Raw genomic sequence first — 26830 nt, 5'->3', positions numbered from 1 at the left:
GCCAACTGGAGCTGCCAGGAACCCTTTTTGACTGGGCGTTCTAGTCAAAAACCGGACGCCTGGAAACCCTATTAACTACATCTCTCAAGGCTTTGGATTTTTCACACCCCTGTGAGAGGTAGCTCTGCTGATGTAACTTTTCAGTGTAGATCAGCTTTTAGACTTACAAAACTTCTGTTATTTAAGGTACTGGACTAGGACTCAGGGGAACTGGCTTCAGTTCCTGCGTCTGCTGCAGACACCCAGTGTGAACTTTAGCAAGTCGCTTAATTTTTCTGTGCCTCAATTCTGCATCTACATAAACAATCCTTCCTTTGCCTTCCACCCTTAATCTGTCTTGTCCATTTAAGTGTAAACTCTTTGGTGCAAGACTGTGTCTGGGTATGTGTCTGTACACTGCCTAGCAAAATGGGGCCTTGATCTCAGTTGGGTTTCCCAGGCATTACGATCAAATCACATCAAATCAAAGTGTGGATTGGACTTTTGAGTAAAGTTCACTTTCTACTAGAATTCAGCTCCAGAAACTTACTGGGCCAAATTCATTCCTGATGTAATTCCATTAAGCCACAGTCCTGTGAGTAGATCTCTATCTCATGTCCCAAATCTTTCACTTAGCCATTCTGTGCTTCTTTTGGGACAGTGATATAGAATTGCTTGAGAGAATTGTCAATGGAAAAGAAGTCAGTTCGCTGTTTGCTAGGTGTTATAGGAATGCCCATATAAGGTGATCTCTTGCCACCACTGCTCAGGTATTTGGCTAAGAGTGTGTGTTGAGAGTGTATATACACATCTGGATACCAGCTTTTCTAATTCTTGGGTTGGTCTACCAAAAATTGCAAAACAATAGATCCTAAAAGTAAGCGATGATGCACACTGTTCTAACCCTGCCCCTGCAAACCCACTATGAAAAAGGTGTATACATTGCAATGTGGTCACATCAGTGAAAGGAGGAATGCTATGTGGTTTACATCAAGTTAATCCACTGCCAAATTTTTCATGATTTGTAATCTGAAATGGCAGCTTCAGGCAAAAGGGGCAGATTACTAACAAAAGCTCTGGTCCTGCCAAGACTTAGACACCTGCTTAACTTTATGCAGACAAATAGGCCCACCCTGGGGGAAGGATTTTTTCTCCCCTCCTCCCTCCCACCCCCTGCCCTCCCACAGTGCCCATGGAATCCTTCCCATGCACAGTCCAGTTCTGTGTGCATGATTTGATCCTCAGAGAGGAAGCAGAGCCAATGCTGTTGCATCAAGCAGAGCCCACCCAGGTTATCCCTGAGTGCAGGTGATGATAGGTTAGTGACATGAAAGTGCCCTCTGTCCACTTGGGATATGTTTTCATTGCAGAGTTAGTCCAGGCTCTCAGGGTAAATCTACACGGTTTTCAGTTTGAGGGGACATGCCCTCACTAGTCCTGATCGAGCAAGCTGCTTAATACAGAAGCGTAGCTGCAGAGGCACAAGCAGTGGGAGCTGCCTGAGTATGATCCCATCTGAGACACTAGGTATGCACTCAGACAGCTAGTCCCTCCCACACTGATGCTGCCAAAGCCACACTTCTACTTAGAGCATATTAACATGAGTATGTCTGCTCAAGACGGAAATTAACCCACCCATCTGGGCGGCTGGTATAATAGGAAGGACCTCAGTCCCTTGGTTAGTATGCGCCCATTAGTATAAGTCCACAGTCCAGAGGTTTGAGCAGGACAGAGGCAAAATGGAGGTGTTTCCAGCTTCTGCCATGTGGAGGGAATCCCATTGTTCTTACTGTGGAAATTTACAGCAACAAGATGGAGTTTGGAGTCACATGGGCAAGTCACATGTCCAGGCATTATGGCTAGTCACAGCAGGAAATTCCATTAAGTGTAGAGAGGTATCGCTAATGGTCCATTGTCAGTTAAATGTTCTTTCAATGGGCCACTCAATTTGAATAGTTCCTCCAAGATGTGCTGGCTAGCTATCTTGTGGGCGTTACCTGGATTTCAAATGTTTGCTCCTGGGGTATAGAGCCATTACTTATAACTTCAAATACAAAAATGATACATGCATATAGATAGCATAATCATAACCAGCAAAGCATAACCTTTTGATAGACACCTCACTTTCTACAAGATTTGGTGCAAACATATAACAGTGGTTGCAACAATGATCTATCTGTTCATATTTTAATCAGATAATGTCACTGGGTGGTGGGGGCAGCGGCTCAGCCCGGTGCTGGGGCTGGTCCAGTCCTCAGGGAGGCCAGAGGCTCAGTCTGGTGCTGGGGTGGGTGTGTTGGGAGGGCCAGCAGCGGCGGCTCAGCCCAATGTGACTGGGATGGGTGGGCCAGGGCTCCTCCGGTTTGCGGGGGGGACCTCAGGGCTTTTCCTTTTAGGGGGCAAGTTTGGGGCTCTGGTGTGCAGTGGGCGGGGCCTTGGGAGGAAGGGGCGGGGCTAGCGGGCTAGCCTCCCCGAAGCGGGGGTTCACTCACCGCCCATGCCCAACCACTCTGTAGTGAGGTCACAGGCTAAATCATTCCAGCACTGATAGTCCTCCAAGGTCTTCCCACAGTTCCCACCTCCCATCTGCCTAGTAGGACAGATTAATTCCCCCACAATTCACTGGGAAAGACTCAGAGCAGCTCAGCTTACTGCAGAGCAAAAGACCCATGGGATGTGCCCCCAGACATCCTAGTGAAACACATGCAGAGGAGCACAGAACCACCAATAAGGACACAGTAACTCAGAGGGCTTTATAGTCTGGCTGCTCACACCTGGGCCAGGTCAGCCTGGGTGATTGGCACCCAGCTTAACTCTGCAGTGAAGACATACCCTTGTTCTATCAACTGAATTCCAGCGTTGATGCTAACACACAAAAACACACAGAACATCCTGAGTCAGAGTTTCACAGATCAGTGTCTTCTGCCACTAACTGCACAGAAAATGTGCCATCAGCAATCTAAAGGGACAACTGGATGCACAAATGGGTTAGCCACTTTCGAACACGACTACGTACTTTATACGCCCCATTACATTCAGCTCCCATTTGAAAACGCATCCTCTATGTATCCCAAGGCACTTCACCGAGTGCTCAGATGATGAAGATGCGGGATTGCTTAAACATGAAACTAGGGTTTGTTTGGATATTTGTTAATCAATAACACTTAGGATCCTAATCCTCTTCTGTCATATTTGGCTTCTGCAGCATAACAGTTAAAAGGCAAATTTTCAAAGTGAATCATAGAAAGTTGGATGACTAAAATCCTGAGCATCACTTTGAAAATTTCCCCATTGGCATAGTGTTAATGGTAATATAGGAAGACATGTTACTGGTACTTGCCTTACAAGATCCACCTTGAGAAATATTTCCACTCTGATATGCATGAAGAAGAATGGCTCAGTAGGCAATTTTATTGAGCCAAGTGAATTTGTGTTCCTTCCTTACACTATATAGTGTATAGTTTGAAATCCTTTGAAATTACAGATTTATGATGTTCCAACAGCAAAAGCCCTCTTCATCTTTTATGTTATCATGTATGGGATGATATTTAAAATTCTATATATTATACACCCAACAATTATGTTCAATGAACATTCAGGTTTCAAAGTCAAGCACTGAAAAGTTAGGAAATGCCAAAATTAAGGTTGCCTGTGCAACTTTAGTTCAGTTCCCTTGTGCATATGCATTACGATTAGGCTTGGCAGAATTCAATATTTTTCTATTATTTTGATGGTAATCGTGAATATTTTTAAACATTTGTTTCCATTTTCATTGATTTAAATTTTCCCCATTGCCCAAAAGTACAGGTTTCAAGCATTTGTAAAGTTTTTATCTATTTAAATTTTCACAGTTGTGGGAAGTTAGGAGAGGAGTCAGACAATGCAGGGAGTCGGACAATTTAATGACAGTAAAAGAGTCAAAACGTTTGTTTCATAACTGGTAAAACACAAATTGTCAACATCACATGTCAAAATATACAAAATAAATACCCTTAAATCAAACTAAGAAGAAGTTCTTAAACTGCATTTTTACACTTTGCCCATCAATAAATTTTGATTATAAATGGAAATATTTTTCATCTGTTTCTCTGTGTGTGTGGTGAAATTGATATTGACCAACATTTATCGATAATCTAACCCTTCCGTGCCTAATTCTGATACAATATTAATTACACAACCACATATTAAAGACAGCATAATGCATACACAAAAGAGAGTCAAATTAAGGTTGCACAGGCAATCTGGCAATTCCTAACTTTTGAGTGCTTGATTTAAAATGTCAGTGTTCCTTTAACACGTTTTGACTACATATGAATTTTCCATAGCTCTTTTCCTTGCTGTCCTTCAACAGCATTCTGTTTTGCAATCCTCCCCCTAATATAACATTAACTGGAACCATAAGCAGCCATGGAAAGAACAATTACACCTTAGTATAAGAAACAGACAATCTTCACCATAATTGAGTGAGGTTAAAACTAATTGATAAGACAAGGCAATTTTTCTGATTGAAAGTCATTACTAAAGAGAAAGTGCTATATTATTTGCAAATTATCAGGTGCTGCTTGGTTTTGGTAAAGGACTATGTTAGCTTTGGAAGATCTAGAAGTATTTATCCTGCAGGAAGTCAGAGAAAACTGGTGTGTATATGCTTGGCGGGTCATATTGTATTTGTTTGGGCAGAAAAACAGGAAATTTCTGCTGGTAGATGGCTATCCAGCTAAGGTATTTTTTCCCCTTGCTGCAATGTTTCTCTTGGCAGCACAATATGCTAACTTTAGACATGTCTGAATGCCTTTCCTAAACTATTAGTACAAAATAAACTCCTTTGTGTTTTGCCCAGTCACATTCCTTAATGCGTGTCCTGGACCTGCTTTTCCTTGTATTGTGCAAATCAATAGTTTGCGCACATAGGGCCAAATTCTGATCTCCTCATGATGTAAATCAAGAGTAATTCTTAATGTTAATAGTGACATGACTGTAAAACGTGACAGAATCCTGACCATTAGTGTTTATTATCTACATTTCAATGTACACCCATTCCTTGAGCTCTTCCCTTGAAATCTTGATCAAAAGTTAATGTTTAATATTACTTTACCTCAAAGATCAATGGAAGGTATTATAAACTAGAGATGGGGCTGTGCTACCGTACGAGGGCCCAGAGTAAAACTTCCCCAAAGGCTGGAGGCGTTTTGGGCTGGACTTTGAGATTGCTCCTTCGCAGACACAGGGGCGAATCATGACATTTAGATCGGGAGCCAAACATCCACCAAGTGAACACTGTTGCTTTTCAGCAGTAGTAACCCTGAGCACCGTAGTGGCACTGCATTAAGTGACTGGGAGTAGAGCCACTGCCTTAAGACACTGCACTGAGAGTTTCATAGGGCACCAACTACCACGTCTTTTATGTTCCTTATGCAACCAAGTACATTACCGGTGCTCAACAATGCAAATAAACATATGCTTATAAGGGATGATTCTGAGCCAAGCAATCGGACGCTCTGAGGCTTGGCTTAGCAACACATGTGCATCGGCAGCTGCAGTCCTGGAGCTTTAAAACTCTACCCGTGCTTCAGTAAAGCATTTTTGTTTGTTTTGCTACAGGAACTTAGTGTATTTCAATGGAGTTCCCCCAGCATGGCAGGAAATGCTTTGCAGCCCAAGAGGAATATGAGGCCCTCAGGAACGTATGGAGTAGTGGGGCAATTATTTAAGCTGGTTTCTACTGAAGTCAGCTTCAAGAATTGTGTCACTTAAAGTTGTTTATTACCTTACCTGTTCCCCACTGGTGTCCAGAGGAACTGCATGCTTCGTGCATCCTTGCTCCATTCCCCATGTGGCTGCTCAGCCCCACGTACACCCTCCACAAGGAACAGGGCAGAAGACGACAGATCTTCAGAGCTGACTGAGCCCTTCTGATCCCTGGGGGAAGAGCATTAGAGGGTTTTTAGGCAGTTGTTAAAGTGCATTCACACAGAAGGGAGCTCTCACTGCTCCCGCCAAGGTGGAGATAGCAATTGTGAGGAACCAGGGAGAAGAAAAATTCTCTCTGCTTTTAACAGAGGAGGGTGAGCTGTACTCCCTCCTTCTCTCCCATTAGTTTAACCCTTTGTACAGGTCTCTTCCGTGCCACCCCTGCTCAGCAGCTCCCCTGCTAGCTGTTTACAGCATCACAGGGAGGGAGGTGAGATGGGCTCTAGCTGGTCCATTGCAGACTCCCCTGCTCAATATGGGAGTTGCAGGGAGAGCAGGATAGGAACTTAGCTGGCTCTGCCTGAACCTAAGGTAGAACCTTATTGAAATACTATGTTTGGCCCTCCAGCTGGAAAGTCTAGACCCTGCTAGTGTACAGCATTGCCTTTTGTGCGGACACAAGCACTGTGCTATTTGGGTGCCAACAAAATTATATAAGCAACTGTAATGGTCCTCACTCAGGGTCTGGTTGGGGAGCGTGGCCTAGTAGTCATGGCCACAACCCCTGACTGCCAAGGGAGTTGTAGGGAGGGGAGCCCGGGCCTTCCCACTTGACCGGGCTCCAACCCAGGGCCATTTGGACTACCAGTGGTCTGGCAACCAAGGAAGACTGTCCTCCCTGGGCCTCTTCCTCTCGTTCTCCCCCCAGACCCCAGCTCAGCTTGGTTCAAGGCTTTCCCCTGTTGGGGAAGTCCAAACCAAAATAAGTAAGAGGGGGTTACCACTGTTCAGGTCCACAGGCAGGGGAAATGGGGGATACTTCTCTCTCAAGTTGTCTCTAGGGTGAGTCCTCCCTTCCCTCAGGGACAGTCCCTTTGGGCAGCTGTGTCAGAGTCTTTAGGCTTCCCTCTGATCTTGCTGCTGGAGCTGTAGGTCTGCTCATCTCCAGCTCTGCTACCCAAATGAACTAATTCCCTGCCTTTTAATTCCTCCAGCAGATGGAGCCTTTGCTGCAGGTGTGGCGGGGCAGAGCTGGCTGAGCCCAAAATAATCCCTTAACCCCTTGTTGCCCAGTGTGGGATTTGTACACCCCATCACAGCAACACAGGGTCCCGCTTTCTGAATCCCTCTCAGTTCTTTCCTTCCTTTCACTTAACCCAAAGACTTTAAACCTTGGAGACAAAAACCCTTCATCTATCAATGTGCCTTGTTCATCCCCTTTGCAATAATATGCACCTACAGTTTCTGCATTAAGGTACAATACAGTAGCGAACTTCAGCTAATGCTGGCAGCCCTGTTCAAGCTGTGACTATTGTACTCACTCAGACAGGGCCCTTCCAACGCCCACAAGATTTATGGAAAGGAAAAGAAAGGAAAGGATCTCTGCTGCAAGTCCTGCCCAAGCCCATTCTGCTCCCTTGGGCAGCCACAGCTGTTTGCATTACTTTAGCCCACCAACATGTGCTTGACATTAAGAGATGTTGACTGTGAAGCTGGCAGTAACAGCTAGATAAATAATACCTGCCAACTGCAGGGTCGATGTGACACTGAGCAATCATGCTTGAGTTCAGCATAAGGCAGTCTAGGAGATGGGAAAACCACAGTCCTCGGCTATTCTTTTTAGACCATTTAAAGCTGCCTGCTGGAAGGGCCTGATCTAGTTCCTATTAGTCAACGGAGAGATTCCAAATGACTTCAAGAGAAGTTAGAATCGGCCAGAAATTAGCAATAGCTTCACCACAGGATGACTTAGAAATAATATTCATTGTACGAAGATGTAAGAGATGGGTAAGGAACCTCCTGGTTGTCATGGATACCTAGGTCACTTGGAACTTTCGTGGAGGCTCAGGAATAGAGCTCAGATCCTTCTGCTTCAGAAACACATTGACAGAATTCAGATGCACACACCCCTGCCCTCAACTGCAAGCAGTATATACAGACACAAACTCACTAACCAGTTAGTCACCGTGCATTATTGTACGAGCGTAGCTGCGGGAGCTAATAACAAAAGATTACATATATTACATACACAAAATGTTAAAAGGACATTTTTAAGGGTGCATAATCAAGCATCCAGGTTGCCTTAATTCAACCCCTTGTGCATATGCATTGTGATACTGAAATTCCATCCTGTAGCATCAGATCGACACCCACATGGATCATCAGCAGTTTGGAAACTTTATATCCATTGCACAGAGCTCTGCCACGTGAGCTAACAGAGTAACTGATAGCAGCAGTAGATTGTCATCCTCTTTGTGGACCAGCACTAGAGGGGGATGAGACATGTTGCCAGAGGGTTTCACAGATATTTGCTTACAACAGAAGAATGGTGAGACATGGGACTCTTGGGCTCCACTCCATGCCCTTGAGAGGAGTGTTCTCTAGTGGGCCCAGATTCTTCTGCACATTTTCCCCAAGCTTCTGCTCCTACTCATCCAACCTGCCCCTATCCCAGTTCTTGCTCTTCCCCACCCTTGGCTCCTCATCCCTGTCCCATTCTCCTCACCTGGCCAGTCTCAGTTTCCACTTCCCAGCAGTGGGGTCATCGAAACCACAGGAGAGAGAGGCTCCTGGCTTTCAGTTCCAGCAGAGCTGGGAACTGCAATTTCAGGGAAAGTCCTGCTCAGCCCCCAACTGTAGCATGCTCAGTGCAGACAGAATCTTACGGGAAATAAGCTGCAAAGCTTTCGTAAGTCTCTATTGTGCATGTGCAAATGGCAATTTTTCCAAAGCTTATAAATTGGCCATATTTTGACTTATTTTCACTGGGACTGCAAAAGCCACATCCCTGACACAAAGGCTACGCCAGCCAAATTTCAAGTCTGTTCCAAAGAATTTTTTAACATAGGCAACAGACCATATTTTTCTTTAGCCTTGTTCTTAGAAACAGCTGAACTGTTTTTGGCTCAAATTGGCCAGAAAAATTCAGTGTGAGGCAAGCAGGCAAGGAAAATCTCAGGCTGAATAATTAAAGTTTGGTACAGTTATAAGCAACTGAAAACAGGGTCTTATAGTGGGAAGTGTCAGGTAACCTTAATACTAAGTGGTGCTATTATGGGTAGCACCGACTACGAAACCAGTGGGACGACTCAAGGTGTAAGGTACATAAGAACATAAGAATGGCCGTACTTGGTCAGACCAAAGGTCCATCTAGCCCAGTATCCTGTCTACCAACAGTGGCCAATGCCAGGTGTCCCAGAGGGAGTGAACCTAACAGGTAATGATCAAGTGATCTCTCTCCTGCCATCCATCTCCACCCTCTGACAAACAGAGGCTAGGGACACCATTCCTTACCCATCCTGGCTAATAGCCATGAATGGACTTAACCTCCATGAATTTATCCAGTTCTCTTTTAAACCCTGTTATAGTCCTAGCCTTCACAACCTCCTCAGGCAAGGAGTTCCACAAGTTAACTGTGCGCTGTGTGAAGAAGAACTTCCTTTTATTTGTTTTAAACCTGCTGCCCATTAATTTCATTTGGTGGCCCCTAGTTCTTATATTATGGGAACAAGTAAATAACTTTTCCTTATTTACTTTCTCCACATCACTCATGATTTTATATATCTCTATCATATTCCCCCTTAGTCTCCTCTTTTCCAAGCTGAAAAGTCCTAGCCTCTTTAATCTCTCCTCATATGGGACCCGTTCCAAACCCCTAATCATTTTAGTTGCCCTTCTCTGAACCTTTTCTAATGCCAGTATAAGGTATGATAAGGTACTACTCAATGTGAGTAAAGGTATCGCAATGTAGCTGTTGGTGACTAAGACTAAGGTGACAAGTGCTGTTTGTAAGTGGATTTCAGACATTCTGACTAAAGATTATTCAAAAGACACAACCACAGGTATGTTTAGCTGGAGCACAGAACGTTTCGGTAGAAAGGGTTAAAAATGTATTATTAACAATAATTCTTTGCATTTCTGTAGCTTTTTTTCACTGAGGGTTCCAAGGGTTTTATAAATATCACATGAGCCTCGGTCCTTCTGTGAAGCAGAAGAGAAATGTATAGAGATCTCTTCTTCCACCACCAAAATATAGCCACTTCTGCTCATATGCAATGGGTGGCTGGGGGCTAACACACAAATAAAGTTAATATTGGAATCTTAGCCGAGGATTTTCTGATTTGGCAATATCTATGTTTTCAACCATAAAAGTCCATAGTCCTATAGCTAGACTTAAGCCATTCTTTTCTGGGACATTTGTGTATTTGAAGATGCAACACCTTTTTCTGTTTCACACATCACTTGCCCAAATTTAATTTGAAGTTCCAAGTGGACATGGTATTCTTCATGTCCTGCCCTAAATTGTTGTATAATGTTACTATGCACTGGTAAACAGTTGCTTTGTTCTAAACCTGAGGTGGCTGCATTTCAGTTGCGGGCAAAGTGATGCTTGTGTAGCTTGTAAGTTGCTTTATGATCATTTGTGAAGAAAAGTACTTTATAAATACACATTGTCAGCAAAGCAGAGTTATTTGCCCACAATCTTTGGACTATCTAGACCTATGGAAAGCTTATAGGAAAGTATTTTTTATCAAGCATATGACTCTTAGAAATAATTGGTGGCCGTATATTTCCAAAAGATCAAAGTCTGCTGTCAAATAAATTAGATTACTCATTATTAGTTTTCAGTAGTTCTCATGAAAATAATTAATAGCTGGTGGTTTTTCTTAAAAGATTAGAGTAAGCTGTGTAATGTGTAGTGATTAAAGTGGCAAGGATTTGGGGAAAAAAGGACAGACTATTGCCTTAGTTTCTGAAAGCTAAATCTTTCTATTTAATTCAGTACTTTAACTGTATTTAGCTATATCAGAAAGTATTATATCATAAAGTATTATAAAGAACATTGTATAACTAGTTGCCTGTGTCTTTCAATGAAAAGCTAAAGATGATATTTTACAATTATTCCAATATATAGTGGGAAGAATCCAATTCATATTGGCCAGTGTCATCACTGGCAGATTTGCTTATTTCCAAATCATTTCCCCTCATTCCCTTAGATTTCAAGTAATGCTAAAATAAGGGGTGATCCTGATGAGAAATCACAAGATTAATTTCTATATATTGAAGCTTAGAACTGTATTGGGGAAAGTTTGAAATGAATTGGCAGTACACTAATCATGACCTAAAAGTAAAGGTGGGTAATTCCATAGCAAAATCAGATGGCCCATTAGTCATTAAGATGCCTTACCAACAACATGACAGATAATTCTCCATTGAATATTTTGCTTCATCAACAATTAGAAGTTTGTATGACATGTGAAAACTTAATCATACATGCACTGGTAGTTAAGTAATATTTAATGCAAAGAGGCATTTGGATAATCTGGAATATCTGTGAACAATGATTTCTTCAAAGCAGTAGCTACGATCCCTCTTTGAAATGGCTCGTTTGAAGTTTTCTTTGCATGGCTATAAAACAAAAGACCCTCTGTTTAAAGGATTACATTAAAGGAGTTTTTTCATGTATGTATTTGTTGGAAAGGGCTGATAAGGAAGAGACCCCCATAATGCTAGGGAAGTGTCTTAAGGCTGTCATTTCAAAGAAGAGAGAAAGGTTCCTTAGATCTTTCTCCAAAAGTGAGATAATTTTGCATGCTAGTCTTTTCATTATTGTTTCTTAGCCCACCAATTATCAAAGAACATGTTTTTATTGCTCTTACTATTTTTTCTTTCTTTTAACAGCTTTTTTGTACTTTTCATCTGCTATGTGTTTTTGAGACAAATACTTCCAAAAAAAATGACGAGATTTATACCTGTTTCAAAAATAGCACTTCTTACACTAGGCTAGGTTATCCTCCTACCTATCTTTGCTCTGTATCTTTGCATTTTCCTCACTTGGAATAATTGTAAAATACCATCTTTAGTTTTTCATTGAAAGACACAAGCAATTATACAATGTTCTCTCTATTACTTTCTGATGTAGCTGAATACATTTAAAGTACTGAATTAAATAGAAAGATTTTGCTATTGTGGTTAATTTCCCCACATAAACAATCCCTTATTATACATGAAAATCAGGCCATCTTGTCTCCCTGCATATGTGAATATCCAGTTTAATTCCATTGGGTTTGGGGTTCTTTTGGGTGCCTTGGGGGGGCTGGAATGGCTGGGGCCAGGCAGGAGGCTCAGGGTGGTGGTGGTGGCTTGGCCTGGCATGGCTGGGGCCGACCCAGTGCTCAGGGCGGCTGGCGGCTTGGCTTGGCTAGTGGCTCGGTGGAGATGGTGTGGCCAGGGCCGGCCGAGCAGCTAATGGTGGTGGCTCAGCTCAGTGTGGCTGGGACCAGACTGGCACTCGAGTTGGGGGGTGGCCCAGCGTGGCTGGGGTGGGCAGACCGGGGCTCCTCCAGTCACGGGAGATCCTTAAGGCTCCTCCTGTTATGGGGGGATTTGGGGCTCCAGCAAGCGGGGGGGGGGCATTCAGGCAGAAGGAGCGTGGCTAGAGGGCTAACCTCCCCAAAGTGGGGGTTCACCTGCCGCCCATGCTTGAGTAATTTTATGTTATCTCCAAATTTTGCCACCTCACCTCTTTTTCCAGATCATTTATGAATATGTTGAACAGCACTGGTCCCAGTACAGACCCCGGGGGGAGCCCACTATTTACCTCTCTCCATTCTGAAAACTGACCATTTATTCCTACCTTTGTTTCCTATCTTTTAACCAGTTACCAATCCGTAAGAGGACCTTCCCTCTTTTCCCATGACAGCTTAATTTGCTTAAAAGCCTTTGGTGAGGGGCCTTGTCAAAAGCTTTCTGAAAATCAAAGTACACTATATCCACTGGATCCCCCTTTCCACATGCTTGTTGACCCCCTCAGCCAAATTCTCAATCTGCAAAATTATCTTCTGCCTGCCTAAATATTTCCCTTCTACGGTTGCAGCTGACTACGGTATTCTCCTTCACTTCCTGTCCTAAACGGCCTAGTGTTGCCATATGATGTTAAACAGCTGCTGTGCTCCAGGTAGCTCTATTTCAGTCTATATAGAGCTAATTTCCAAAGCACACTGAGATCCTTCAAGAGAACAGGAAAGATGTATAGGGACAGTAACTGATTGTTGGGATTACTCATAGAGGAAAATGCCTCTCAGGTACCAAGGTTTGCCAGCCATCAAAACAAGAGCTTTTTTTCCTCTTTTCAACAAAATCTGGCACTGGCAGGTGTGGATCGGTACCAGTCTCCAGATTTCTCTGCAACTCCCAAGCTCCATGTTTTGTATACGACATCTCTCAAGCCAGAGATGTCATATACAAAGAGAAGCTTAAGGGGTGATTTGGTCACAGTTTATAAGTTCCTCAACCTAGCATGCTAAAAATAGCGGTGCAGATGTTGAGGCTTGGCATGGGTGGTGCATACACCCCTTCCCACCCACTTCAGGGAGGTTAGCCCTCTACCCCACCCCTTCCAGCAGGCCAGCCTGCCGGAGCAGCCTCAAACCCTGGCTAACCCGCCGGCACCCAGAGCAGCCCCAAAACCCTAGCCAGCCCACCGGTGCTTGGAGCAATCCCATAATCTATTTCTTCCCTCAGGCAAAAGCCTGCATGTGAGATATGGCCCTTACAACATGAAAAATTCACCCTAACATGTACATGTGCCATAGGCCAAAATCTCATCAACCCATGCAATTGTTGTTAAGCACAAAGGGCAGTTCCTAAAAAGAACAAAACAAGCAAACTACTCTCCACCTAAATCCCTTCTCTACTGAACATCGCAGAGGAAAAGGTCAATATTCACAGACTCTTCGGATTGCCTCTTATTTTTACCCACGCTTTGCAACCTCCGGGCGCACCTTGAAGGCCTTGTGTCTCAGCCACTACATTTGTAGGTTAAGAGCAGAGGCTGGCCCTGGGACTCCCTTTGATGCTCATTAGCGCTTCTAACCAGTTAAATGAGGTCATTGTTTAGTTATGAAAAGCATTTCCATTCCCATCAGCGACCGAGCACGCTGACGTAGCAGCACTCCTACCTAGCAATTAATTATTATTATTCATTTGTATTCATTATTATTTGTATGGGTCTTAAATGTGATAGCTTTCTAGTTGTCTTGCATAATATGCAGTTAAAATGAATTAAAGTACTAAAATTAATAGCGCTATTATAATCCAATGAATTACAATAGAATTTCAGTGACTAGAGAAGCAGTATTAGAAGGTCAGAGTAAAGACCATATGCAGTTAATACATTCTAGTGGTGTGATTTTCAGAGGTGCTCACTGCTGAGCACCCGCATCTCCTACTGAAGAAGTGAATCAAGCCAATTTTACTTAAATACCTAGGGCCGTGGTTCAGTGAGATACTTAAGCAAATGGGACTACTCGTGTGCTTAAAGCAAGGCACCAATTTAATTACCTTGCTGCATCCGGACCTAAACTGGGATTCAGCTGCCTAAATTGAGATATCTATTTTTGAACATTTGGGTCTAAATGTGTGCAGGGACCATAGCCAGCCCACTTAGGCACTTAGGTTCCTATGTCATTTAGGTCCTTTTGAAATTTTACCCTTGGTCCTAAAATGCAAAACGTTTCAAATGAAAAGCATTTATTTCATTTGAAGGTTTTTGCCTCATTTTTCAGTTTTTCAACTAAAGAAAATGTGTTTGGTTTTCAGTTTTGCTTTCCTATGAAAATAAGAGAGAGAAAGGAGAGAAGAAAATTGGAAAATTGAAAAATGTTTAGGTTCTTGAATCCAAAAGTCTTTTGGGTTTTGGTTTTTCATTGAAAAAACAGAACTTTTTGACCAAAGTGAAAATTTGTTTGGATTGAAGAGCCATTTCTCCTCAAAAAAAGTTCCACAAAAATAGAAAATAAATCCAAGCCTCTCTGTCAGTAGTGAATTCTTCTTGTTATGCCAGGAATCACTTCACCCACCACTGGAATCCATCTGCCTCTGAGGTGAAGCGTGTCAGGTGTTTAAAAGCACATAGCAATGCCTCATAGGAAAATCCAGTGGCAGGTTATAGTGATAAAACTACAGCTGATGGGAACTGTTTAAGGGGCTGATCCAAAGTCCACTGCAGTCAGTGGAAGTCTTTTCATTGACTTTACGAAGCTTTGGACCAGGGCCTAACAGCACACAGCAAAGCTCAAGCAAGGGTTAGGACACACAGGAAATGGGGAATACCTTAGCCACTTGAAGCTGGAGCATTTGGCCACACTACGAGACTTAACTCAATACCCCTTTCTGGTACTTTCTGTTCCTTGCTACAAGAGAGGTAATCAGGCAGTCTCCTAAAGGTTACACTCGGGAAATATAAACCATACATACACACTGGAGTGGGGATTCTGGTGTGACTTTTCTCCTCACCCACAGCAAGCCTGGCATGCTTTTTTGGCTCCCAGCTGTTCTGAAAAAGCCTTTCAGCCTCTGAAGCTGGTGAGCTGGGATCTTTCTTGGTTTCCCTCCTTCTCACCGCCCCTTTGTCTGCCTTCTATGAACTCTGCAGGGAGTTTTCTTTGCCTGCTTTGAAGTTAAATCTGCTCTCACCATTTCACACAGAATGTGGAATTGTACATGTGAAGGGGCTTTTGTTGTTGTTGTTCTTTTTAGCTGATTGATAATTTTGGAAAAGAAATTGAAAATCTGGCTTTTCTGCCAGAAGGATTCCACTTGACGGAAATGCAGTTCCATAGGCAACTTCTTTACATTGCAAACTCTAGGCCAGGGGTCAGCAACCTTTCAGAAGTGGTGTGGCGAGTCTTCATGTATTCACTCTGATTTAAGGTTTTGCGTGCCAGTAATACATTTTAATGTTTTTAGAAGGTCTCTTTCTATAAGTCTATAATATATAACTAAACTATTGTTGAATGTAAAGTAAATAAGGTTTTTAAAATGTTTAAGAAGCTTCATTTAAAATTAAATTGAAATGCAGAGCCCCCCGAACCAGTGGCCAGGACCCAGGCAGTGTGTGTGCCACTGAAAATCAGCTCGCGGGCCATCTTTGGCATATATGCCATAGGTTGCCTACCCCTGCACTAGGCTCTTAGTCCAGGCAGACAGATATATTTTTAACAGAGCTTTCAGTAAGGTTTCACCTAGCTTTTCAGTCCCTGACTGCTGACCCAGAAATATTGCAGTTGATTACAGAATTCATACGATTCCCAAGGCTGGCTAACAAAACCACAATTCTGCTTCATGTACAATTTCAAGGTCTCCCTCACCCCCAATGTGGAATGAAAAAGAAACCTTTTGAATTTTGGGGAGAGCATGAGTCCCCAGCACAGCCAAGCATATATTCGACATTGGTGAGGCCTCATCTGGAATACTGTGTCCAGTTTTGGTCCCCACACTACAAGAAGGATGTGGAAAAATTGGAAAGAGTCCAGCGGAGGGCAACAAAAATGATTAGGGGTCTGGAGCACATGACTTATGAGGAGAGGCTGAGAGAACTGGGATTGTTTAGTCTCCAGAAGAGAAGAATGAGGGGGGATTTGATAGCAGCCTTCAACTACCTGAAGGGGGGTTCCAAAGAGGATGGAGCTCGGCTGTTCTCAGTGGTGGCAGATGACAGAACAAGGAGCAATGGTCTCAAGCTGCAGTGGGGGAGGTCCAGGTTGGATATCAGGAAAAACTATTTCACTAGGAGGGTGGTGAAACACTGGAATGCGTTACCTAGGGAGGTGGTGGAGTCTCCTTCCTTGGAGGTTTTTAAGGCCCGGCTTGACAAAGCCCTGGCTGGGATGATTTAGCTGTGAATTGGTCCTGCTTTGAGCAGGGGGTTGGACTAGATGACCTCTTGAGGTCCCTTCCAACTCTGATATTCTATGATTCTATAGGTTCTGACTCCGTGGGTGCTCCGGGGCTGAAGCACCTCTGGAAAAAAAAATAGAGGGTGCTCAGCACCCATCAGCCACAGCTGTTTGGGAGGCCGCTGATCAGCTGTTTGGCAGGGCTGCCCATCAGCTGTTTGGCAGCTGATGGGAGGCACTCGGGGGAGGGAGCAGAGCAGGTGCAGGAAGAGGCGAAGCGAGGATCTGGCCTTGGGGGAAGGGGTGGAGTGTGGGCGCAGCCCCCACTGGGAAAAATAAAAGTCAGTGACTGTGCCAAGGGCCTTAGCTGGGATGCAGAAGTTCTAGGTTCAAATCCTTACTCCCCATCAGCCAGAGTAGGGATTTTAACCTGAGTCTCCCATATCCCCACACCAATGCCCTAACTACAAGGTTAAAGAGTTAGTCTCCCTAGCCTGCTGAATATTGAATTGTTTATACAGAGTAAAACAACTCCAAGAAACAACACACTGATGCTATAGACTGGAGGTTAGGGCATGTGCCCAGTTTGTGGGAGACCCAGCTTTAAGCTCCTGCTTTGACTCAGGTAGAGGAGGGACTTAAACCTAGTATCCTACATCACAGATGTGTGCTCTCACACTCTCTTTCAGTACCATCCTGGGCCTGAGAAATATTTGCATTGAAACTGGCAGGTTTCTGTGAAACATTTTAGCTTCAATGAAATGGCATTTTTCAACAGAAGAGAAAGTTGGTTGAAAATTGTCCAGCCAGCTCCAAGTGGTGGCCCTTGTGACCAGAGCAATTAGCCAAAATGCATGGGCTTGCACATTGTTTCCAAGGAAAAGGAGAAAATGACACCGTGACTTAGGTGCAATCCTACTTATTTACATAGAATGTACATGGAGTCCTGTTTTCCTGAACACAATAGGAATCAAACAACAGGAGACCATTTCTTTGCGCACAGTTCCAAGCCCCTTTCCAGCCAGCAGTCTACCTAAAAGCTGTCTCTCTTAGCTTTTTCTCAGGATCATGCCACAAGTGCTTCTCTCTCTGTCTCTAGTGCTTCTTTGCTGCCTTCTCTGCGCCCTTCTGTGGTTCTTCTATTGCTTCTCTCTCACACACAGACACAATGCAGTCAAATCAATCCCCCACTTCTGCATCAGATCCCCAGAAAACCCATTGGGCTGCATAGCCCAGCCACTGCCCAGGCTCGCATATTGTCTAGCTCTTGGGCTGTGGTTGTCCATCGTTTCAGCTATCACTAAGCAAAGGGGCCTATAATGTTCCAGTTGCCTCATTTAGCTCAAAAGGAAGGCGGCTAGCATGCCAAATAACTTCACTGAGGTGATGTGATTGCTCAGCCCCCAACATGGCACTACAATTTCTGCCTACACCAGGTCTGATTCTGATCTCACCTGGAATAGCTACATTCAAGTTGAGAATTACAATATGCTCATGTAACATACAATTATAACAGGGCTCAGACAGACAGACTCTTCAGGTGCTGGGATTCGGATTCTGCTTCTTCAGTTCTAGAGAACTCCTTTAGCTGACTGTAGTAGCAGGTCCCATGTTCCCTCTATGGACCACTAGAGGTAGCCTCAAACATAAATCCAGTGTAATTATTAAGAAGTCACCATAGAAATGAAAGGGAGCCATCATTTACCTAAAAAAGGGAGTACCATCCATTATGATGGGTTGCATCTAGTAACGAATATGTTGTGACAATGACTCTGTAGCCACAAAGTCTTCAATCATCAGCTATTCTGCTTAGTACTGAAACAAATAAGGGATAATATGGGCACTTAGGAGCTGGTCCTCCACTGTCTTGCTCCTTGCCTAGTCATTTACACCAGTGCAAAGCAAGTGCTAAAATACTCTCATTGTACACTCACTCTGCACAAGAGGCAAGCACAGGATTTCAAAGTCTCTGAAAAAGAGCTCGGGCCTTGCTGCTCCAGAAGCACAGGCGCCCTGCCGTGCCAGTGCAGCTAACGTCTTTCAGCTGTGGTAGTACTAGGGCTTAGTCCTCTGCAAGCTGTAGTGACTAGCTGGAGGGTTGCTCACACTGAGGTCTGCTCCGCATATGGTTTTGGTACCAGTCTAGCTATGTTGTTAGAGGTGCAGATTTTTAAAATGGTATCGTTATACTGGTACAACCCCTCCTGCCAATGCAGTTATACCAGTATAAAAGTGCCTTATTCCAATATAGTTTATTCCCCTTCCCTACCAGAATAAGCTAAACAAGCATAAGCACCTTTATAGTGTGTCACTGCATCCACGCTCTGTGTGTGTGTGTGTGTACCACTTTAACTATACCATAAGAAAAGCCGTATAACTTCTGTGTTTAGACACAGCCTAATTAGATCTGAAATTCTAGCTATTAGAAGGCAATCGTAGAAGGGAATTCATCCCTGTGCTTCGGCCAGTTCACACTGACAGTGCTGTCCAGCAGCTACAATATCCAGGTTCAGGAGGCCTCCTTGAAAGGCACTAAGAGCCAGCTGTAGTCTCCCAGGTACAGGAGTCACACACTGTCGGGGCAGTTCCTACTGCAGTTGGCTGAAAAAAAGTATTTTTGAAATATTCCTAATTTTGTTCCTAATTCTTAAGTTTGCGAAGAACCCCGCTTTTTCTTTTTTGAGGAACTTTCAAGTTTTGGATTTTGCTTTCCTTCCTCATCCTCCTTTTCTTCCTTCCTTTTTCTCTTTTCCCATTCTGAGGGAGGAATGAAAAATTTTGAAACCCAAATATTTCACAAAAAGTCTGTCTCTGAAAAACAAGCCATTTTCCAATGAAAAAGCTTTTCTTTCAAAAAAACTGGGGCCAGCTCTAGCTCTGACTACCAGAATGGCTAGTGGAGACATTGCAGCTGGAGCCTAAACCCAGCCACCGACTGTAACCTATAGTTTCGGTTACAGCAGTTCCCAGTAGCACAGGGTTTGGGAAGGGGTATTCCCTCACACTCGGCACTTGTGCCAGGCTTAGCCCTTCTGGAAAGATGAACAGAATCCACACTTTCTAGGATATTATCCTATGCTCCTGCATGTTCTTGTGGTGTTTGAGAATTTCTTCTCTTCCCCTTTAGCTCCTCCAACCCATACAGAAATGAAAAGGTCCCACCAATGCTGTGGCCAGGGACATGCATGCAGCTTATCGGTCTATAAGCAGTAATTACGTAAGTATTTAGATTTTATTCACTAGCTACCCAACTGCAGAAGCCTCCTAGTTAAACTATCATCCTTTCTAGCTTAACTTTACAGGCACGTTTTTGGAGTAGGTTAGAATAAATGGCCGGGGAGTATTTGCCCAGCACATGCCCAGACTTTTATTTCCTGTCTTGAATTCATCCTGGTCCCATTGGCTTATTGTGAAGGCATTTCAGTCGCTTTTTTCCCTTCTCTTTTTTAATTTTTAAACAAAGTCATTTTTGCATTCTTAAATTTGATATCCTGGTTAGAGTGGAAGGAAGTCAGCTTAATTTATCCTGCAGACAATGCCGACGGAATGGAAAACTCCCTGAACGAGTCCATTTAGAAAGACGAGTGGAATGCAGAGCAACTGCCCCTTCCCTTCCACATGGGCAGGAGAAGAGCTCCTCTGCATACAGATCTCATGGGCACAACCTGGGCCAACAACGGTCTGTATATTGGATCCTCATCCTCTGGGTCTTGTCCCTGATTAGTCTGGAAGTGCCTAAGGGCAGAGACTGGGGGCCTGATTCCCTTTTGCCTGCACCTTGTGAAGCCATTTGCACCAGTACAAAGTGGGTTTAAAACACTTCTAAAGCAGAATGGCTGCATTTAACCTACTTTGCATTGGTATAAATGGGCACAAAAGGGACAGGTAACATGGAATCAGGGCCCCGGTCTCTGCCCTTGGGAGCTTACAAAATAGGTAAAATGGAGCCACTGGGATTCAGAAATGTTTTATACCCACTTTACCTAAGGGTAAGAGGCTACATCAGGAGTAGGGTCATGCAGAATTGGGCCCTGCTTCTTCTTCTATATTTGTGTTGGCCAAAGCTTGCTTGTCTTACTCGTGGGAGCAGACCCTTTGAAGAGAGTAAGATAAGCAGCATTTGAGTTTGGCCCAATAATAATAACCCCTTACAGGCTCTGTGCATGTGTGTTTGCAAGACAGCCAAACGTAAACTATCCTAACTGGTTTGGGTTTGGGATTGGGTTTTTCTTTAATGGGAGTTGCTGGGTTCTCAGCATTTTTGAGAATCAGGTCACTTACATAACTGCACAAATATGGATTTAGGAGCCTAATTTTAGGCCCCCAATTCTGAAAAACTTGACCTAGACCTTTTGCAGAAGTGCACAAGCCACACCAGCAAATCCAGACTTGTTTTTACATGGGGGGAGGAGACCACAACGTCAAAAGGCTGAGATCCCCCTGTTTGATTTCAGACCGTTGTAATTCAGCTCCCCTAAGGCAGCAGCAGCAGCTCCTTTGCTAGAAGGATGAAGTAATGCTGCGCTGCCCGCTGCTTCTTCTGCACGGCTGCAGTCACTTCCCAGAGCACAGTTCGCAAATAACTCAGGGCTCGTTTTATTCACCACCCGCAGCACTGCAGCAACATACGAAGAAAGCTGCTGTCAGAGGGGCCGATTCTGATCTCCTGAAAACCAAATGGAGCTTTGCCAGGGTTTTCCATGGAAGCAGGATCAGACCTCGGCATGTCAGCCTCCTGGCTGTAATTCCCAACTGGCTCCCTCTCAGGCAGGCCTTCAATAGAAGAGGCCTGATTCTGCACCGTGCTAAGCACATCAGTGGATGTTGAAGACACTCAGCGCCTCACAGGATCAGACCCATGTTACCTACCAGTGACACCCCAAAACATTCAAATTCAGGAAGAGCAAGGGCGGCTAGGTTTTGACAACAGTCCCAAAGAGTCTGCCTCAAAAATACTTAGCCAGCCAGTATTTTCAGAGCAGAATAGCAGTAAATACAGAGATTTATGATCAATCAGAAATATACAAAGTAGACACTACTAAAATATTTTTGTCATGCCTTTAGCAATAATTTAGATTGTAAACTCCTTGTGACCAGGACCATGTCTTATGTGTTTGTACAGCACTTAGCTAACAGTGCTGTGATCCTGACTAGGGCCCCTGTTACTATATAATGTAAACGTTTAAGGATAACATCTGCATGCTTTCTGGGTACTGTACCTGTACAGCTAAATATTTATCAATCCATCGTGCTCTGGCTTATAGTACTGGAACACCTGATAAAGAGAGATGGATATTAGCATACCACACACAGCAACACATACTTTGTTTTTCCTTTACTAGTTAGCTTTAGCTACAAGTCTAGTGGTATTTTTATGACTATCCTTTAACAGCATTTTACTCTACTCCGTATGGCAACATGTGATTTCTGTGTGAAGAGGAAAGTTATGAGAACATTCTGAGTTGTAAGGATTCTCTAGGTACTGCAGAGAATCAGCCAAAAGGAATTTCCCTGTGCCCATGTGTGCAATCGATGCATTACTGACTCTAGAGGTGCTGAGAAATTCCACCTGCGTGTCAGCTAACATCGGACCCTCCTTAGTGCCCATAATTATGGAATTGTATGTAAAATACAACTGGAAAAAATCCCACTTCTGCATATAATGAACTGAACCCTTCATCACGGTGACAGACGGCTTCCATTAACTCATCTGCTTCACACAGCCTTCCTTTTATAGGAGGTAGAAAAGAAATTATCATTAAGTGTTATATACCAACCTCCCATAAAAGAACTCCCTGAAAATGCTGATAGCTGCTTCTTGCACAATGGTTGACAACAGCTATAAAATGCCCATTGCTCTTTAGGTGTGAATATTAACTATACCTTCGATATATTCTCAAAGATTTTTTACGGAGGACCACATTCCAGAGTGGATCATGGAGCTGGAGCCAGGGTTGTCAGAACATGGAAGAACAAGTCATTTATTTTGTTTTTGGTTAGGTCATTTAATTATAGGTTACCCTCATTGTGGGTATTTGCTCAATTGCTAGATTGAGCACAGACCACACACATTGCCAAAAAGGATTTTTTCCTGCAATATGCATCACTGATCCCAATCCACTTTCCCTCTGTGAGCCAGGGATCTCTTGGTGCCAACTGATCAAGGAAACAGGGGTGGTTACAGGGTTTTACAGTGACCCCCTGGGTTGGATATATGTACAATAGTTCACTACAGGATGGCATGTGAGATCTCTACATGCCCACTGGTCATCATAATCACTGCAAAATGTGTGTACAGATAATATTTAAGGAAGTGTGTCTCTAGTGACAATTATATTCTAAAAGCAGGTAACCAGGAGGCGACTTGTCTCAGCAGGTTCCTTTTAGATAAGAGGTAACAGATGCTTTTCTCCCTGTGTGATCATTGTGCCCCCCAATATATGCCTCTTTGTACACTGAGCCAAGTGCTGATTAAGAGATTGTGAAATTGACAAGAAAGGAGTGTATATGAAAAATACAACCAGCAGGGGGCATCCTGTTTATGAATAAGAAAGATAGATTGTTCTGACATATCTAGGGGTGCAAACAGGCACCTGGGATCTTTCACTGAGGAGGCAAGCTGACAGCGTGACTCGTCTCACGAATAAAAGATCTCAGCCAAGCCTGGTTGTAAGCTTCTGGAATGACTTTGGGAGAGCATTGCTCTATAAGACATGAAAGTATGTAGTTAATTACATCTAGAACATGTACTTTGATTTTATATGTAACCATTTGTTTCCAGTACTTCTACTTGCTATCACTTGAATCTCTATCCTTTGTTAAATAAACTTTTAGTTGTTTTCACTATAAACATATCTAAGGCAGGGGTTCTCAAACTGGGGGTCAGGACCCCTCAGGGGTCATGAGGTTATTACATGGAGGGTCGCAAGCTGCAGCCTCCACCCCAAACCCCGCTTTGCCTCCAGCATTTATAATGGTGTTAAATATACAAAAAAGGGGTTTTTAATTTATAAGGGGGGGTTGCACTCAGAGGCTTGTTATGTGAAAGGGGTCACCAGTACAAACATTTGAGAATCACTGATCTAAGGGCTGTGTCACACAGAATGGTAATCTGACTTGAAGCTGGTAAGCTGGAGGGGGTATGTGAGTGGAATTGTTTCTTTCAAAGCAGCAAATCTGGAATCTGAGAGTGTCCAGTGGAAAACGGGCTGGACACTCTGGGGAGGTGCTCAGAGGGCTTAGGGGTTGAAGTATATCTATCCCTAATCTGCGTAGGCCTAGAGGGGGGTGTTTGTGTTGCCCGTGACCAGTGCAGTTCGGGAGCCAACCCATGCCAGGCATAGACAAGGCTGCCTGATGCTAAGGGAACGCCGTAGACAGGTGCCTCACACCCTTCACACCGTAGCCAGGTACCTCACACCAAGTCAATATGGGACTGCAAACATATGGGGACCATTCAGTTATTTTTGAGGTGGCAGGAGAGCAGAAACTGAATGCTCACCCTTTGCGCAGCAATGGAGAGGGAAGAGAGAAGGTTTGGTCTAGGGTGACCAGATGTCCCGATTTTATAGGGACAGTCCCGATTTTGGTTTTTTTTTCTTATATAGGCTCCTATTACCCCCCCACCCCTGTTCCGATTTTTCACACCTGTTGTCTGGTCACCCTAGTTTGGTCAGTGACACAAAGACAATCGTTCTGGGTAAGTAAAAGGAATAGTGGCTTGCCTGGTTCTGAAAGATGTTGTCAGTGACTGGGATGCAGGTAGTCATGCCCAGCAGTTTGAGTTAGAGCAGGAGTCAGGCACCAGATGCCTGAACCAAGGGTCAGAGCCAAAGTCAGAAGCCAGGAATCAGAGCTGAGGGTCAGAACCAGGTTACCTGGAGCGAGGCACGCATGAGAACAAGCAGCTGCAGGAGCTATCACAGCCATAAGTGAATGCTTTGAGCAGCTGTTGAATTGCTGTTGCTGGACTTAAGAGCTGGTCTGCTGACTCTTCCAACCAATCAGGCAGCCTACCACAGGCTAGCTATGCTCACTAGGGGGGCCCAAACACTAGCTGTGCCGCAGGCCCTGATTCCTGGCAGATCTACCTGTACTCAGAGAGCAGATCATAAAAGGAGGGAGCATGATCCTGTGGTTGGACCCCAGACTTGATCTATCCCCAACACTGTCACTGACTCACTTTTTGACCTTGGGTGAATCACTTAACCTCTCAGCTTCTGAGTTCCCCAGATATATAATAATGTCATTAATATGTCTCTATATATTATGTGGCTAATGACACCCTCTTTTGAGAAGCACTTTGTGATCTACAGGGGGTAAATTATTTTTTGCTATAACAGAATGATCTTCCATGTTTATTGCCACTACTTCACACTTCCCATATTTCTCAGACAGTGTTCCAAAATGGGCAAGCATCATCTGCCTTATTTCAAGATGAGAAAATGGAACAGATTAGTGAAGGGTCACACAGTAGGTCAGCAGAAGTCAGGAATAGGTCTCCTGACTCTCAAGCTCCGTGTTCAGTTCACCCACTGGATCACAGCTCCCACAGGATGCATAATGCTGCTCAAAAGGACATCATGCCCTAGGACTTTCTTCGCTGTGATCATGTAGCTGATCTCTAGGGTCACCATAGTTTTGCATCAGGGTGTGTGTGTGTGCTCATTTGTAAATGCCAGTGCAAAGATGTTAGCTACACCAGGATCCAAATTTACAGCCTAGATCAAGAAACCTTTACAACATGTGAAGTTGTCCATGGCTTCTGAGATCTAATGAAGGGACATTTCTTTTTGTAAAGTAAAATTCCTAATGATTTTTAAAACTGTTTATACAAAGTCATGTTTTTGTATGTCTCTAGATGATTGTTGACCCTTGATAAAATTCATTTAGTTCTGGATTTCCAGGAAATTATTGCTCTTTACATGAAAAGCTGTTCAAAATAGTGTGAACCCAGAGGACAGTGCAACTACTCAATCTTGAATGTACCATTTTATGACAGAATTTTGGGATATAAATGAGTTTGATGCTTGCTTAAGGGGCATGTTGCTGACATGTATCAAGCTGATATCTGAGGTCAGGGTGGGATTTTTTTCCGTGGGGGGGGGGGAATTTGCTGTCCTCGTGAACTACTGAGCAGGAATTAATTCATTTCTTAGGATTTCAAGGGGTGAGAATAGAGGTGGACCTTCTTTGCCCAGCAGGAAAAATTGGAAACTGGGTAGGATTAAACTGTAGCTATGAATCTGGAATATTCAACCACAGAAGGCCACCATCTAGGGCAGTAGCTCTTAACCAGGACGGAGTACATGTATCCCAGGGAATCATCAGCAAGTGGATGTGTTTCCAGTGGAGTACCACAGGGATCTGTTCTCGGCTTTACACAATTTAACATTTCTATCAATAACCTGGAAGAAAACATAAAACGATCACTAAAAGTTTGCAGATGACACAAAAACTGGGGGAGTGGTAAATAATGAAGAGGCCAGGTCACTGATTCAGAGCCACTTAGATCGCTTGGTAAACTAGGTGCAAGCAAACAATATGTGTTTTAATATGGCTAAAGGTAAATTAATACAGCTAGGAACAAAGAATGTAGTCCATGCTTACAAGATGGGGGACTCTATCCTGGGAAGCAGCGACTCTGAAGAAGATTTGGGGTTTATAGTGGATAATCAGCTGAACATGAGCTTCCAATGTGCTGCTGTGGCCAAAACAGCAAATGCAATATTTGGATGCATAAACTGGGAATTTCAAGTAGGAGCAGAGAGGTTATTTCACCTCTATATTTGGCTCTGATGCAGCTGCTGCTGGAATGGTGTGTCCAGTTCTGGCAATCACAATTCAAGAAGGGTGTTAATAAATTGAAGAGGGTTCAGAGAAGAGCCATAAGAGTGATTAAAGGATTAGAAAACATGCCTTATAATTGCAGATTTTAAGAGCTCAATCTATTTAGCTTAACAAAGAGAAGGTTAAGGGGTGACTTGATTACAGTTTATAAGTAACTACATGGGGAACAAATATTTAATAATGGGCTCTTCAATCTAGCAGAGAAAGGTATAACTCAATCCAATGGCCAGAAGTTGAAGCTAGACAAATTCAGACTGGAAATAAGACATACATTTGTAATGTTGAGTATAATTATCCATTGGAACAATTTACTAAGGTTTGTGGTGGATTCTTACTGACAATTTTTAAATTAAGATGGGATGTTTTTCTAAAAGATCTGCTCCTAGAATTGTTGTGGAGAAGTTCACTGGCCT

This window comes from Malaclemys terrapin, chromosome 3 (assembly GCF_027887155.1).
Source record: "Malaclemys terrapin pileata isolate rMalTer1 chromosome 3, rMalTer1.hap1, whole genome shotgun sequence".
Taxonomy (NCBI): Eukaryota; Metazoa; Chordata; order Testudines; family Emydidae; genus Malaclemys; species Malaclemys terrapin.
This window is presented reverse-complemented; position numbering follows the sequence as displayed.